General features: G+C 40.0%; 1 protein-coding gene across 4 annotated transcripts in view; it reads left to right on the top strand.

Annotated features, from left to right (window-relative positions):
* Positions 1-17,649, top strand: part of LOC108708803 (teneurin-4) — an 878,105-nt gene that overhangs the window by 150,608 nt on the left and 709,848 nt on the right. For all 4 annotated transcript variants that reach the window (XM_041582864.1, XM_041582866.1, XM_041582867.1 and 1 more), the window contains exon 2: positions 9,968-10,066. The gene's annotated coding sequence lies outside the window, so the exon portion shown is untranslated. The remainder of the gene's footprint in view (positions 1-9,967; positions 10,067-17,649) is intronic.

The following is a 17,649-nucleotide window of genomic DNA, read 5'->3' on the forward strand; positions in this document are numbered from 1 at the left end:
GCATTAAGCAAATCCCTAATGGAGTAGGACATTGGAGTCCATGTGGATAATACATTGCAATTTGACAAGCAATGCCAGTCAGCAGCTTCAAGGGCAAACTAGGTTTGGAGCTGTATTAAAAGGGACCATTGATTCACAGGAGGAAGGGGGGCATTCGTCATCTTTACAAAGCATTTGTAGGGCCCCATCTAGAATATACCAAGCTGTTCTGGTCTCCATAGTTCAAACAAGAGATTTGAATTAAAGAGACTCCAAGAAGGGCAATTAAGCTGGTAAAGGGTATGGAAATTCTAAGTTATGAAGAAAGCTGGGCGTATTTACACTGGAGAAGAGTCACTTTTAAGGGAGATATTATAAAATGTATAAATATATAATGGGACTATATTATATTCTCAGATGCTTTATTTGCCTTCCAGCAGACACAAGGGCATCTGTTCTGATTAGAAGAAAGGAGGGTCCTTTTAATATTCACAAATAGTTTTTTTTAAAGTGAGAGCTGTGGAATTGTCTCCCTGAATCAGTGGTACAGGCTGATACATTAGAAAGGTACAAGGAAGGGTCGGATGCTTTATTCACCAGTAGCTCCTCCCAGCAGACAGGAGGGAGCCAATGAGATTAGAGGAGGGAAAGGGGTGTTACAGGGAGAGCTGGGAAGTGAATCAGGGGTACAGGCTGATACATTAGATAGGTACAAGGAAGGGTCGGATGCTTTATTCACCAGTAGCTCCTCCCAGCAGACAGGAGGGAGCCAATGAGATTAGAGGAGGGAAAGGGGTGTTACAGGGAGAGCTGGGAAGTGAATCAGGGGTACAGGCTGATACATTAGATAGGTACAAGGAAGGGTCGGATGCTTTATTCACCAGTAGCTCCTCCCAGCAGACAGGAGGGAGCCAATGAGATTAGAGGAAGGAAAGGGGTGTTACAGGGAGAGCTGGGAAGTGAATCAGGGGTACAGGCTGATACATTAGATAGGTATAAGAAGGGGTTGGATGGTGTTTAGCAAGTTATAAAATAAAGAGATATAGAAAACATCTCTTAGTAGAATGTTGATCATGTGACTGGTCTTTTTGCCGTCTTGGGGGCAGATTTACTAAAGGGGCGAAGTGGCTAACCTACAGGGACATCGCAAATTCACTAAAGTGCGGATTTTACTGAGCGTTACCTCTTTCACCAGAGTTGCCTTCTCCACCTCAGACCAGACGAAGTCCTATAAAGCAGCGAGATCTTCCTCAATCTTCTGTCACTTACATCATATCCTGTGAGACGAAAATGCATTAAAGTTCAAAAACGCTGGCGACTTTTCCTTTTTTGAAGCGGAATTGGCTGTAACATAACATACTTTTTTTTGGGTAACCGGTTTTCTCCAGACATTTTATAACATATGGAACATTAATTTTAACGTGGGCTCATGTGTAGGGCATTATATTTACTCTCTTGTCTTTATTAAGGTTCCCTGGACTTGTGTAATAAAAACGTAAACCATTTGCACCAACATTTATAATAAAGACGTCCATACAACTTTAAATTTCCCACCGTATGCAAATTGACCTAAGCGCAAGATCACTAGTTAATTATCAGTAGGTACAAATGAACACTAGCGCAAGTTTCCTAGAAAATGGAGCACAGGCAAAGTAACGCTAACGAAAAGTTGCCAGCATTCGGCGCCCTGAGCGAAACTTCACATTTTAGTGAATTAGAATTTCCGTAGTACATTTGCGCCTTGCGAAGTGTTGAGATGGGTGCGAAGCTGACGCTGGAGAAAAGTCGCCCGTTAGTAAATCTGCCCAATGGAGTTTCAGTGGAATAAAAAGGGACGGGTTAATATTTCATACCTTGTCATCATAAGACAATTTTAATTAGCATTAGCTCGAAAAGACAAAACTACAAGTAATTAAGTAACATCATGATCTAGCTGGAACACAATTGATACCAAGGGATGGGATACACATAAATCAGCATTTAAATAAACTCAAATCACACTGCAGTAATTAAAAGAAAAATCCATCGGTATTAAGATGTAAAATAATTGATACTGATGTCGAATTATAGCAGAAAAAAAGATAATAATGGGAGGATAAATGCAAATATGAGAAAGTATCAGGTTCAGCTCAGACTAGAAAAATAAATGAGACACAACGTCGAAAGTTTAAAGGATAAATGGACCCTGAGTGAGATCTGAATTCCAATCACAAAAATACAATGTCTGAGGAATGAGCTGCAGTTAGTGAAGTCTAATTACTGCGAGCGCAATTAAGAACCAAGAAGATAGATGAAACAATGCAGATAAATGAGCGGGACACACCGAAATAACATATACCAGAGCGTGAATGCAGATATAGTTATCTCAGAAATGGAGGGGCTATTGATCTCTACATTCTCTACTATCTTCATTTTTTTTTTTTATTTGAATTATAATATTTGTTCTACGCTTTAATTGGACATTTGCCGCGCTGCTCGGTCTCACAGTTCTAAACAACCATAATATAAAAGATAAAAGGAATCAATCAAGCGAGGTTTCATGTTAGAGACTGCAGGATATTTCTCTTGATGCCATTTAAATGTATTAAAAGTAGACTGTAGTTAGATGGAATCAGTGTCTCCCCAGACGACTCCATAGGATTCTTTATGCTATTTTGTTTTTGTAAACTAATAATCCATAAAAAAAAGCGATAACGAACAGGGAGAATGCTTTCTCTCTCTTTAAATGCAATCAGTTTTATAAATACAGGTCTTAGCAACAAAACAAAAATGTTTTTATTGAAAATCCAAAAAGTGACCCAAGGAAGGATTTTCAATAAAAAAAATTTTTTGCTTTGTTGCCACGACCTGTGAATATGGCAGACTTTATTATTAAATAATAATAAATACAGGTATGGGACCTGTTATCCAGAATGCTCTGAACCGGGGGTTTTCCGGATAATGGATCTTTCTGTAATTTGGGTCTTCATGCCTTAAGTCTACTAGAAATCATTTAAACATTAAATAAAGCCAATAGGCTGGTTTTGCTTCCAATAAGGATCAATTATATCTTAGTTGGGATCAAGTACAAGCGACTGTTTTATTATTACACAGAAAAAGGAAATCATTTTTAAAAATTTGGATTATTTGGATAAAATGGAGTCTATGGGAGTCATTCCGTAATTCAGAGCTTTCTGGATATCGGGTTTCCGGATAAGGGATCCTATACCTGTACTGTATATCATAAATTATTATATAAACAAGAAATGCGAAAATATAGCTTATCATGGGTCGAATTTTGAAGTACCGTATATACTCGAGTATTAGCCGTCCCGAGTATAAGCCGAGGTACCTAATTTTACCTCCAAAAACTGGGAAAGCTTATTGACTCGAGTATAAGCCTAGGGTGAGAAATGCAGCAGCTTCTGGTAAGTTTCAATCAAAAAATTAAGTCCATTCCTGGACGCCGGCGAATATACATGGAGACTATTCTTGGACGCCGGCGACTATTCTTGGACGCCGGCGACTATTCGTAGGCGCCGGCGACCATTTTTGCGCTTGACCCGAGTACAAGCCGAGGTAGAGTTTTTCAGCATATTTTGGGGGCTGAAAAACTCGGCTTATACTCGAGTATATACGTTTTTTTTTTAACTCCCATAACTTCGAAATTCAAAAAAAAAAAGACCAATCGAAATTTATTTAAAAAATCAAAGTTTTTAACTTTGGGTGAAGTATTTGATCAAATTCGAATCGAAGGATTTGTCCCAAAAAACTTAGATTTTTTAAAGTCCACCAAATGACTACAAATAGGTTCTGGGAGGTCCCCCATAGGCTAAAATAGCAATGCGGCAGGTTTTAGATGGCGAATGGTTGAAGTTTTAAAGAGACAGTACATGATAAATTTCGATATTCGATTGGTCAAATATGACTATGAAGATTTTCATTCATCCAGGTCATGGTATATCTAAAAACAAATGGACTTGCTGAGTAATCAATGAAGATGTTTCACTACTCATCCGAGCAGCTTCTTCAGTTTAACTTTTGATTGGTCAAATGTTTTTCAAATTGAATTTTGGCCTTTTCGATAGTCGAAGTACACAAAAATAGCTTGAAATTCAAATATTTTTACTTTGAATTTTCACTTTGACTTTTCATAAATCTGCCCCTAAGTCTTCTGTAGACATCTGGTGGAAGATAGACTTCTAGAACCAAGGAGCATGATACTCAGCCGCTGTTGCACAATACTTGAAGAAAAATCATGTTCTCCTAAGTTAGATATTGAGACAGAACTGCTAATCTAATAAAATATATTTTTCCTCAATCCATTTTCTCAGGCTGCAATAATACAGACTATTTATATTCCACATGAAAGATACACCATGAATCTTCCTGTAGGCCAGCGCATTAAATGGAAAACAGATACTGCAATAAGAGTAGGCAGAGAATTAAGCAAGGGCAACAGAATTCTATGGGTTTTACAGAAACTGAAGCCACCAAGTAAATTGATATGATTGTTTAGTTCCTGTAGATTAGGAAGAAACATTTACTTCTTCCTTAATGGACAAAATAGGCCCTCCATTGCCTGCATAAGAATTGCCTGTAAGTGTTTGTTGTGCACTTTCACATGATTCCAGTAGAGGCCAATGAAGGACAATACCCAAAAACTTAAATCAGATTTTTTTTTTTCAATTTAAATGCTGCTTGAAGGAAAATGGCTATTTGTGCCTAAAAACAACCTTTATAGCTAAGTAAACGTCTGCTCTGAATAAATACTTTGATGTACTGTAAACGCTTTTCTATTTAAATTGAGCATTTTTCTTAATTGCCATGCAATTGTTTAATTCTTGCTCTTTGAAAGTCACCAAACTTTACAGATGGCATAATAAGAATCTGTAAAACACCAAAGGGATGATTTATCTTGATGAAAAAAATGTATTTTCTCCCTCAGATTGAACTTTCTTTCACTTTAGATTTTTGTGCATCTTCTTACCGGTAGTTTTATTTTTTTTATAATTCCTGAGCTCAAACCTGCCAAAATCTGTTCAAACCAAAGAGACACATCATCTTTTTTTTAAATTACAATTTCCTATCACTCCCCTTACTCAATAAAACTCAAGAGTTGCCATTTAAAAAATTCATAGCATGGCACTCACAAATGATAAAAACACTGGACATAGTTATTAACATTTGAAATAACTTTTTTTTTTACACGGTGTGGCATAGAGAGCAGAACTGGATGTGAGACTTTACTGGAATAGGGCGGTGTGGGCGAATAAAGATAAAAACTGGACAGGACGGCGCGGGTGAAGAATCCGATCAGGAAGGGGAATGAGCAGGATAGCAAGGCAGACAGGACTGATAGCAAGTTACAGACAAGGCAAGGTACAGACAAGGCAAGGTACAGACAAGGCAAGGTACACACAAGGCAAGGTACAGACAAGGCAAGGTACAGACAAGTCAAGGTACAGACAAGGCAAGGTACAGACAAGGCAAGGTACACACAAGGCAAGGAACAGACAAGGCAAGGTACACACAAGGCAAGGTACAGACAAGTCAAGGTACAGACAAGGCAAGGTACAGACAAGGCAAATTACAGACAAGGCAAGGTACACACAAGGCAAGGTACAGACAAGGCAAGGTTCAGACAAGGCAAGGTACACACAAGGCAAGGAACAGACAAGGCAAGGTGAAAGGCTTGAGCAGGAAACCAAGCTAGGGACAATGCCACAGTGCTTAGGAAGGCCAATGCGCAGGCACTGGTTGTGAGGAGGACTGGCCTTATATAGGGCAGGGTCAGCCCTGATTGGCTGACACCAACCCACCAATAAGGATGCTGGGGTAGATAGTTAATCCTGAGACCCAGCAGAAGAGTAAATGTGATTTTTCTGGCCGCTCTCCTGGCCTGGTGGTTAGGGCGAGCAGCAAGTAACCAGGAGATCCCAGGACAATGTAAATGTCAATTGGAGCTGTATTAGCAAAATTCAAGCTATTTTCCAAGTCAAGTATTTGATGCAGTTGTCAAATTCTAAAAATAATGTGTCGATGGAATTTCACTGCATTCAAGTTGTGATCATGTTTTTAACTACATGCATAGATATTCAATAGATTCTGAATCATAATCTATTGCATAGATTTTTAAAAAGGGTTCTGTTTCATTGTCAGATGTTTTTTGTCTCACCCAGCATATATGAATGTCAACTTTTGGGCATATCTTTAATAATGATTTACAGGACCAATAAAATATGGTCCTGTAAATCTTCTTCCACCACCAGTACACCTAGGGTGGCTTCTCTCCTCTGCTGTCCTTGTGCTGGTTACGTACGGATCCTACTGAGTACACAAGACCTGATCTCTCTTTCTAAAGATGCATTAAGTGCAGCAGATCTGCAAACAGTTTTACTGGAAATATTGCTATTTGAAGAGCTTGTGATAAAGAAAGTGCGACTCATTCCCTGTTGGGAAATCAAATTAAACCTTCAATGATATGCACAAGCTGTTCCATCGAGGCAAAGATATATTTGAAGAGAGATAAAAATATGCCTGTAAAGCCATTTAGTTAAACCTCAAAGGTGTGTTTCTGAAGTTTAAAAAATAGGGAAATGGCTTTAGAATAAAAAAAAAACCTTTTCCCTTGAGATTTTTCATGAACTAGAGAAACCATAATGAATCTGCTTTTAGTTTAAAAGGTTTAGGAAAAACGTAGTCCACAATAGAATCTCTTAAAGGTTATTTGTACTTTCTATTGTCCATGGAAACATATTTCTTTAGGATTCGGGAAAGAAGCTGCTGCTAAATATAGCCCCATTTTCCCTTGTTTTTTATAGAAGGACTTTCAGAAGTGAAATATGCTTTTAGTTGCGTTTTAGAGCCTTTTGTAGGAGCAAAAACATGGTGGTTGTGTCACCGTAAAAAAACAGACAACTCCCAGGTCACGGTTATAAAACAGAAAATATTTAAGCTTATATCATATGCAGAGTTCTGCAGAATTATGCAAACGGGAAATACCAAAACAATATCTTGGGTTTAAGTTCTAAGTACAGAAGAATATGTGAATTGACATATTTATGGTGTATCTCCAAGGGGTTGTCCCTACTGAATTGCACTTAGTACAAGGGATTCTACTATAAGTGATTCTTTCCAGCTGATCACGTCCTAATTCATGTATGCTCTCCACCTTTGGTTAAAAAGTTATAGTCCCCCACTATGTTTTTATATGAGACCTGTGGGAAACATAAACTGAGGACAATGGCATTGAATGCAAACCTGAAACTGCCAGAAAAGTGAAGAAGCTTGACTGAATTGCTACAAAGAGAAAAATGAACGCGAGGGAACAGTGGACATTTTAAAACATAGGCAGGACTTTTTTTTGTTAATGGGAGGTGAACCCTCAAAACAATCTAATATTTTTTTTTGTAATTTACATTTTATTAAGCATGACAATATGGTTTTACAGTCAGTAGTTATAACCAAGCATCAGAATATTACAAATGGTTTGTATATAGAAAGTCACAGCTGTGGATCAAGTTTATATTGTTACTCGAGACAATAAGCATTTTAAAAAAGAAAGGATTATGGTGGAGAAAAACCCATAGGAGACAGAGCTGATCTACTGTTTGTGGGGGTAAAAGTGTCCAAGTTCAGTTTTCTGAAGCTCGTTATTCCCAGGGTGCCCATATGTCTGGGTAGAGGGGGGGTTTTTTGCAAATTTTAGCAATACCATATTCAAACCTCTTATTGATCTCCACTCGGCATCTGATCTCCTCCAGGGTTGGTATAGTGTTAGATTTCCAATGGGATACAATTGATATTCGGGTTACTGTTAATATCTGGTTTATCAAAGCTTGAGTGATTTTACCCACTCTAGGAAATGGTTTGCCCATCAGAAAGGTACACATATCCATCGGGATAAAGCATCGCAAAATCCTGCTCAGTAGGTCTGCGAACTCAGTCCATAATGGGATAATTGCCAGACAAGTCCAGAATATGTGTGGTCGGGTACCTATCTCCCCACAGTTTCTCTAGAATGAAGGAGAGTGATCTTGAAAAAAGTGCATGCAGTTTGGCTGGGGTATGGTACCAATACATTCAAATTTTGTAGATATGCTCCTTTTGCCTAGAGCATTGTGACATCGTCTTTGCGTAGTCCACTCCTGCTGTTTTAGAAGTTGCCGAAGCATAAGAAGCAGTAGGGTAATATCTTGAGTGTGACTTGTAAGGCTTGTCCCTCTGAAAATGGGTTTCATGAATCAGTGCTACGTCAGCCTTAAGACTCCTAATTTCTTTTAGGACCATATACCTTTTATTTACAGTGTTAAGACGTTTAGCATTAATAGATATGAATCTAACCATGAAGATTTATCTTGATATTAGCTAAATTAAGCCCAGTTAGGAGATGTGACCAACTTCCCATGTATACCTGATACCCTGAGATTCCTTAAAAAATAAACATCCTTTTCGTCTTCACAAGTATAGATCAAGTATAGATCCTACAGTAAGCATCAACTTGTCTTTCTCTAAGAAAACAATCCATATTGAATAACATAACATTTGAACCATAAAAAAGTGTAGAAAAAACATTAAGGGGCCCATTCACTAAGTTCGAGTGAAGGAATAGAGGAAAAAAAACTTTGAATTTCAAAGTGTTTTTTTGGCCACTTCGACCATCGAATGGGCTACTTCGACCTTCGATTCGAACTAAAAATCGTTTGACTATTCGACCATGCGATAGTCGAAGTACTGCCTCTTTAAGAAAAAACTTCGACCCCCTAGTTCGCCACCTAAAAGCTACCGAAGTCCATGTTAGCCTATGGGGAAGGTTCCCATAGGCTTTCCAAGTTTTTTCTGATTGAAGGATAATCCTTCAATCGATGTATTAAAATCCTTCGAAACGTTCGAGTCAAAGGATTTAATAATTCGATCGAACGATTATTCCTTCGATCGAACGAATTGCGCAAAATCTTTCGACTTCGAATATCGATTTTAATTCGCCAGTCGAATATCGAGGGTTAATTAACCCTCGATATTCAACCATTAATACATCTGCACCTTATAGTGCAGCAATTTTTGTATAAAACCTTTGGTTAATTTTCAGGGGGAGCATTGGAAGACCCCCCAATACCAAAAAAAAGCAATATTTGTAAAGGCAGAAATAAGTAATAAACAGATCCATTCAACATGGTGGACAAGACGAGTGGGTCCGAAAGGAGGCTCCAGGCTCCTATAGTGAGGGGTCATCTCTCTTGAAATTAATTTTCAGCCCACTGTGAAGCGAAATTAGTAACATGTGGTGCTGTTGTTTCAGAGTCATTATATTAACAGCTTAAAAACTAATGATATAGATGAAGGGGCTTATATCAAAATCTAATTTCTTAAATAAAAAAGTCAGACTAAACTAGAATACACAATGTGACCGTATGTATTATTTAAAAAGCATGATTTAATTGGAAAAGGGACAAACCCGATAAAATTGATAGAAAATACAGATTTTTTTTCAGAGTTTTTTCCTGAATCGTACGATTTTTTTTGGGGGGTTTTTTCCCGAAAAGCCCAAATGTTTTTTTTTGCCTGAAAAGTTCAAAATAGGAAAGAAACTTTCAAATACTGTAGGGACCTCTCCTATATACAACCTCTGTTGGTCTGAGATGCCAGGTTTTCAGATGAAGACATTTTCCATCCTTGGTGTATAATAAAACTCAAAAAAAAATTCAAGTTTTCTTTTCCAATAAAAATTCAGGTTTCATACTAAAAAAAATTATTTTTTTTTGTTTTTGCCATTTGGACTTCAATAAATAACCCCATAATGGGGTTGTAAAAGTGTTCAAAATAGTACTGTGAGCAATTTACAGGAATTTGTTGTGATGGTGAACATTTATTTTAATTTTAGTGATTACATATATTGAACCCACTTTTAACACCAGGTCTGTGTTTAGCAGTGGATTTCTTATGGCAGGAGTATTGCACATACTGTAACTAGCAGTGATACTCATACTGAGTGGTCTTCTCTTTACAGGTATGATAAATGACATCTGAAGTTGTGGCTGTTGGACACCAACATTTAGCAGAACATTCAGCATGCTGGAACTAAGAGGACATATATAAATATAAACTGGTAAGGCTTAAATTGTGTTATGGTTGCCTCAATGCAATTACAATGTTCTTGAACAGAAGAACCCTATGGGGGTTCATTATCATCAGTGATGGGTGAATTTCTCCAGGTTTACTTCACCAAAAAAATTGCGAATTTCCATCAAAATTTGCAAAACCAAAAAATTTGTGGAATGCAGATTTTTATGCACGCGTCAATTTTTACGTCCACGACAATTCACAGCAATTTTGACACAGGCGTTATAGCCAATGGGCGTCCAAATAGTGTTGACGAGGAACGTTCAAATTCGCTGCAAATTAGCGCCTGGCGAATTTATTCACCCATCACTATTTTTCATGTCGGGGCATGAATTCTTATGATGTTCCACAACATCTTATATATTGATTTCTTGGATACATATACTCTGTGATGAGTACACTTTGGCTCTACTACCTCCAACAAAAGTGTCTTAAATGTCCAACTTATTCGAAATGTACAGTATATAGTGTTGTGGCTTTGGGATGTAAGAGTAAATTAGTGTCATTTCCCTGTGACTAAGCATTAGTATATTTGTGTCTGATTTGAATCATGCTCATTAACCAGGGTTCAGCATATAATCCGATGCTTCATTTTATTTCCAATGCATGAGTGACAGTAATATAAATAGTGACATCTACAGAGTTGTGGAGACTTGTAATCAAATTATTTCTCCATCCAGTAACCCATACTCACCAACACATAGATATGTAGTTATGTGCAGAGGGAATATAGAAAATAAACTGCTGGTTAGTTGTTATAAGTAGTGATGAGCGAATTTGTTCACCAGAAGGGATGGGCGAATTTTTTCGCCTCGTTTTGCCGAAAAAATTACGCCCATAGACTTGTATGACAACGTGTGTCAAAAAAAAAGACGCGCGTCACAGCAATTTGACGGCCATAGACTTTAATGGGCGTCTGCGACATTTCACCGGCAGCAAATTTTTGGCGAAACGAAACGGGTGAAATTCGCTCATCCCTATTCACCAGGCATGGATTCGAGGCGAAATTCCATACTTCACTACCTGCAATTTTTTTTCGCAAAATGGTGGAAAAAATTCGCAGCAGAAACATTGGTCAAGACAGAAAAGTATTGGCGTCAATTTTTTTGGAGAAAAAAGTCGCCAAGACAAAAAGTAACCAAGACAAAATAGTCAAAACGCCCATTGACTTTACTGCATTTGGAGAGAGAAAAAATTGTTGCATGCATAAAAATTGTCACACAAGATTTTGTGACTTATTCTCCCTTTTGCAATTTTTTTGGGAGTTTCGTGAATTTTGCTCATCACTAGTTACAAGTTACAAACTTTTGCCATGTTTCTGAATCACTCTATACATGCTTTTTGTTGAGTACCAAAGTTGTTGAGAAAGATATTAAAGGCCTGAGCATCTAAAACCTGCTGAGCTTAGGAACTCTTGTGTGTTTTTAGTACCGGTGCTTAAGGTCCAGAGGAAAAAACCCATCTGAAGTCTCTCCAATTTGCCTCAGAGGGGAAAAAATTCTTTCCTGACTCCAAAATGGCAATGGGACCAGTCCCTGTATCAACTTGTACTATGAGCTATCTCCCATATCCCTGTATTCCCTCACTTGCTAAAAACCATCCAACCCCTTCTTATACCTATCTAATGTATCAGCCTGTACCCCTGATTCACTTCCCAGCTCTCCCTGTAACACCCCTTTCCCTCCTCTAATCTCATTGGCTCCCTCCTGTCTGCTGGGAGGAGCTACTGGTGAATAAAGCATCCGACCCTTCCTTGTACCTATCTAATGTATCAGCCTGTACCACTGATTCACTTCCCAGCTCTCCCTGTAACACCCCTTTCCCTCCTCTAATCTCATTGGCTCCCTCCTGTCTGCTGGGAGGAGCTACTGGTGAATAAAGCATCTGACCCTTCCTTGTACCTATCTAATGTATCAGCCTGTACCCCTGATTCACTTCCCAGCTCTCCCTGTAACACCCCTTTCCCTCCTCTAATCTCATTGGCTCCCTCCTGTCTGCTGGGAGGAGCTACTGGTGAATAAAGCATCCGACCCTTCCTTGTACCTATCTAATGTATCAGCCTGTACCACTGATTCACTTCCCAGCTCTCCCTGTAACACCCCTTTCCCTCCTCTAATCTCATTGGCTCCCTCCTGTCTGCTGGGAGGAGCTACTGGTGAATAAAGCATCCGACCATTCCTTGTACCTATCTAATGTATCAGCCTGTACCCCTGATTCACTTCCCAGCTCTCCCTGTGACACCCCTTTCCCTCCTCTAATCTCAATGGCTCCCTCCTGTCTGCTGGGAGGAGCTACTGGTGAATAAAGCATCCAACCCTTCCTTGTACCTATCTATTGTATCAGCCTGTACCCCTGATTCACTTCCCAGCTCTCCCTGTAACACCCCTTTCCCTCCTCTAATCTCATTGGCTCCCTCCTGTCTGCTGGGAGGAGCTACTGGTGAATAAAGCATCTGACCCTTCCTTGTACCTATCTAATGTATCAGCCTGTACCCCTGATTCACTTCCCAGCTCTCCCTGTAACACCCCTTTCCCTCCTCTAATCTCATTGGCTCCCTCCTGTCTGCTGGGAGGAGCTACTGGTGAATAAAGCATCCGACCCTTCCTTGTACCTATCTAATGTATCAGCCTGTACCCCTGATTCACTTCCCAGCTCTCCCTGTAACACCCCTTTCCCTCCTTTAATCTCATTGGCTCCCTCCTGTCTGCTGGGAGGAGCTACTGGTGAATAAAGCATCCAACCCTTCCTTGTACCTATCTAATGTATCAGCCTGTACCACTGATTCACTTCCCAGCTCTCCCTGTAACACCCCTTTCCCTCCTCTAATCTCATTGGCTCCCTCCTGTCTGCTGGGAGGAGCTACTGGTGAATAAAGCATCCGACCCTTCCTTGTACCTATCTAATGTATCAGCCTGTACCCCTGATTCACTTCCCAGCTCTCCCTGTGACACCCCTTTCCCTCCTCTAATCTCAATGGCTCCCTCCTGTCTGCTGGGAGGAGCTACTGATGAATAAAGCATCCGACCCTTCCTTGTACCTATCTAATGTATCAGCCTGTACCCCTGATTCACTTCCCAGCTCTCCCTGTAACACCCCTTTCCCTCCTCTAATCTCATTGGCTCCCTCCTGTCTGCTGGGAGGAGCTACTGGTGAATAAAGCATCTGACCCTTCCTTGTACCTATCTAATGTATCAGCCTGTACCCCTGATTCACTTCCCAGCTCTCCCTGTAACACCCCTTTCCCTCCTCTAATCTCATTGGCTCCCTCCTGTCTGCTGGGAGGAGCTACTAGTGAATAAAGCATCCGACCCTTCCTTGTACCTATCTAATGTATCAGCCTGTACCACTGATTCACTTCCCAGCTCTCCCTGTAACACCCCTTTCCCTCCTCTAATCTCATTGGCTCCCTCCTGTCTGCTGGGAGGAGCTCCTGGTGAATAAAGCATCCGACCCTTCCTTATACCTATCTAATGTATCAGCCTGTACCACTGATTCAGGGAGACAATTCCACATCTTCACAGCTCTCACTGTAACAAACCCCTTCCCAATATTTAGGCGGAACCTCTTTTTTTCTAATCGGAATGGGTGACCTTGTGTCAGCTGGAAAGACCTACTGGTAAATAAACATGGGATTGCCACTTAAGTCCAATAAAGGAATTACTAAAGTCTTTCATACCCCCCTTTCCTCTTCCATTACACATTACAAAAGTGGACACCTCTACCTGGAAAATATGCCGTCATAAATATTATTGCTTACCCTTTACAAGCCCTTCAGTGGCACTCATTATAGGCCCCATCCTGGTACATAAATGTTACAACATGAACGATAATAAAGTTTATTAAACTAATTACATGGGAATGTAGTGGCATTAAATGAGCAATTAAAGATGGAGGAGGAAGGAGCAGAGGGCAAATGGTTTTACTTAAACTAATGACTTGATGTTTATGAGACTTTGCTTATATTTCACACCACCTCACACATCTGCTAATGACAGTTTAGAGCTATATTGTATGTGTGTGTATGGGCCTCACTTTAGTAAACTGATTAAGCAGGGGGTAGTAAATTCCTTCTCTGAACTCAGAGAAGTGAGATTGTGACCGGCATGTGATTTCAGCCTCTAAATACTGTAATGTAGCCACTCACAGTCAGGTTTCCCTTCAGAAAACCATGGCGGCAGGGTGAACACACAGGGGCTCATTTATAAACTTTGCGCAGGGCAGATTGGTTTGCACAGTGAATATATTTGCCCTGCTCATGTTTACATTTATAAAGAATAGAATAAGAGTGGGCAGAATTGCAGATTTTGTTTTTCACACTGCGAATGTCTATAAGAGCTTTTTAAATATGGCAAAAATCGCAAATTGCGAATATTATGTGCAAACTCTGCATTTGAATTACTCCACAACTTTGGTGGCAGAGAAAATATTTGTGAAACAGTTTTGCAAATTACGAATTTAAGTTACTGTCAATGCTATTTCCGCGCACAACAACCTCGCACAGTGGGCGCACTCACGCGAACCATTTGCGAAAATTTGTTCTCCATGTGAATTCCCAAAAACCGGAAAGATGGGCACAGCAGTGCAATATTTTAGCGTTCAGGAAAAAAACATGGGCAATACAACCATTTGTGAATAAATATGTAATGTGCAAACCTTATAAATGACCCCCACAGTGTCTATGGAAGTTGCATACTTTGGTTTAAAGAAGACTACTATATATACTCGAGTATAAGCCGAGTTTTTCAGCCCCCAAAATATGCTGAAAAACTCTACCTCGGCTTATACTCGGGTCAAGTGCAAAAACGGTCGCAGGCGCCTAAGAATAGTCGCCGGCGTCCAAGAATAGTCGCCAGCTTCCAAGAATAGTCTCCAAGTATATTCGCCAGCATCCAAGAATGGTCACCGGCATCCAAAAACGAGACGCCGGCACCTCCAATGGGAGCAGAAACCCTTAATTTTTTGATTAAAACTTACCAGAAGCTGCTGCATTTCTCACCCTAGGCTTATACTCGAGTCAATAAGCTTTCCCAGTTTTTGGAGGTAAAATAAGGTACCTCGGCTTATACTCGGGACAGCTTATACTTGAGTATATACGGTATTCACTTGGGTGACATTTACTTGGTTCTTCAGAAGCTCTATGTAAAGACACTCATGAAATGATGAGGAGATGTGCTAAATATGGGGGTTTCAGAATTGCAGATAAAAAACATTAGTCCATATTGAAGCTGACATTTTGAACTAGCCTTGTCCTCAACTCAACTGAATCCCTGTGGGCAGAAATTGAACACTGATGCAAGCCAGATCTTGGCCAGCCCCTTATGTATAGATTTATTGAAATTTTACCAATAATATTCCAATATCTAGTGGGAACCTTCAGAGTAGTAAAGAGCAACATCTTATGTATCTTCTTGGTTTAGCCTCAGTAGAAGTGGGACAGTCAGGTGGAGACCTGCGACTACCCCCATAAATATAATACAGACTACATTTGGCAGCAATGTATTCATGAGGGGTGAACAGGGGGTGGCATGTTCATTCCCTCTCCGACCTCTTATACGTCACCTTATTTGAGTGCCATTCCGATGAATAAGCTAGGGAGCTGCAGACCACAATGGACCCTGTCCTATGGGAGTCTGTAGTACCTTGCGGCCATTTTTTTTTTTAATCCTTGGTAAGACGCAGACTGCAACTAGAATAGGGAAAGAAGTTCTGGCTAAATGAGCACTAAGGGGTACACACTTGCCCCCCCTGTGCTATTGCACTTCTTTCTCCAGTCATAGTAAGTGATGCTTATACTGTATTTAATAGGAATAAATTCATTTTTTGTTAGTAGTTTGAGAAATAAGTACAGCAATACTGCAAGTTTCTAAACCAGTCTGTGTTTCAAGCTACCGTATATACCCGAGTATAAGCCGAGTTTTTCAGCATCCAAAATGTGCTGAAGAAGTCTACCTCGGCTTATACTCGGGTCAGCGGTACCCGACCCGAGTAGCTGAGATTGCAGTCACTTTTAATTATTCCTATACCAACAGTTCACTTGGGGAGAGACTGCAATATCCCACAATGCCCTCTGTTGGTTATATGAAAGAATAACAGTGCGCCCACTGTTGGTTATATGAAAGAATAACAGTGACTGCAATATCACACAGCGCCATCTGTTGGTTATATGAAAGAATAACAGTGACTGCAATATCACACAGCGCCATCTGTTGGTTATATGGAAGAATAACAGTGACTGCAATATCACACAGCGCCATCTGTTGGTTACAGTATATGAAAGAATAACAGTGACTGCAATATCACACAGCGCCCTCTGTTGGTTATACGAAAGATTAACAGTGATGGCAATATCAAACAGCACCCTCTGCACATGGTAGTGGGACAGTGGGACAATGCACACAGTAATCCGTTTGGCAATTCTCTGTCACCATCAGCTTTGCAAAGAAGTCCTGTTGATCACTGGGGGGGTCGCTTTGGCAGAATGTGCGCTGCTGGGAGACAGGGCTGTAGTTGTGTCTAGGCTTATACTAGAGTCAATAAGTTTTCCCAGTTTTCATAGGTAAAATTAGGTACCTCGGCTTATACTCGGGTCGGCTTATACTCGAGTATATACGGTATATTAAAACCATTTCAAAAATAAATATATGCTAAACATTTCGGAAAGCCGATTTACTATCATCTAATGTGCCATTTAGAAAACTGTCCTTATGCAAATCACTTCTGCCTGATCATTAACAACATGTGCTTGCTCCAGCCAAAAATATTTATTTCCTCATCACCAAGCACTCCAATATTCTCCATTCATTGTAAACATTCCCATATATTAAAAAAAAAACATCGCCCACATGAAAATTGCAGATTTGATACTGAAAAGAATCAAAGACTTATTCCTATTATTTGCGGAGCTGTACACACTGGCACACTATTATTGTGTGTAATTGTATTACCACGCTACCGGTGAAAGTCAAGAGCGCTATGTAAACTTTGAAAACCAGCTGATTAAAAAGAATGATGGAAACAGCAGGTGCAGCGGAAATCTAATATTTGAAAAGAAACAGTAATAGTAAAACTCTGGTTTACATGAAAAGACGGCTGAAGCTGCTTGGCCACTTGGCTGAACACCCAAGAGAAAGTATGTGTAGACATCTAATTGGCTTAGAAGTAGGAAAATACAGGGGTTTAGCACCTCAGAGAAGCGCTGGGCAGGCAACCACCTAAAAAGGAGAAAGACCTAGAGTGGTTGAACAAGAACTTGGGGCCACAGTTCTATACAATGATCTGAACTCCTCCTTTCTTAATTTATTGCAAAAAAGCCCACTAATGCTTCTAGACTTCTACAATACCTCAATGGTTGCCCTGTGACTAGCAGCCATTTAACATAGCATCAGAATAAAGCACCACACACCCAACCACTTGACCCAGTCGCTAAGAGAAGATGCCTATTGGCTTGTGCAGCTGAATAGTGTCTATTGCCCAGTTGTGATTAATGATCAGCATTTGCCTTCTCATTAGGGATGTAGCGAACTGCCGTTTTGGTGTTCGCGAACGCCGTTCGCGAACACCGGCAAAAAA

This window comes from Xenopus laevis, chromosome 2L (genome assembly GCF_017654675.1).
Source record: "Xenopus laevis strain J_2021 chromosome 2L, Xenopus_laevis_v10.1, whole genome shotgun sequence".
Taxonomy (NCBI): domain Eukaryota; kingdom Metazoa; phylum Chordata; class Amphibia; order Anura; family Pipidae; genus Xenopus; species Xenopus laevis.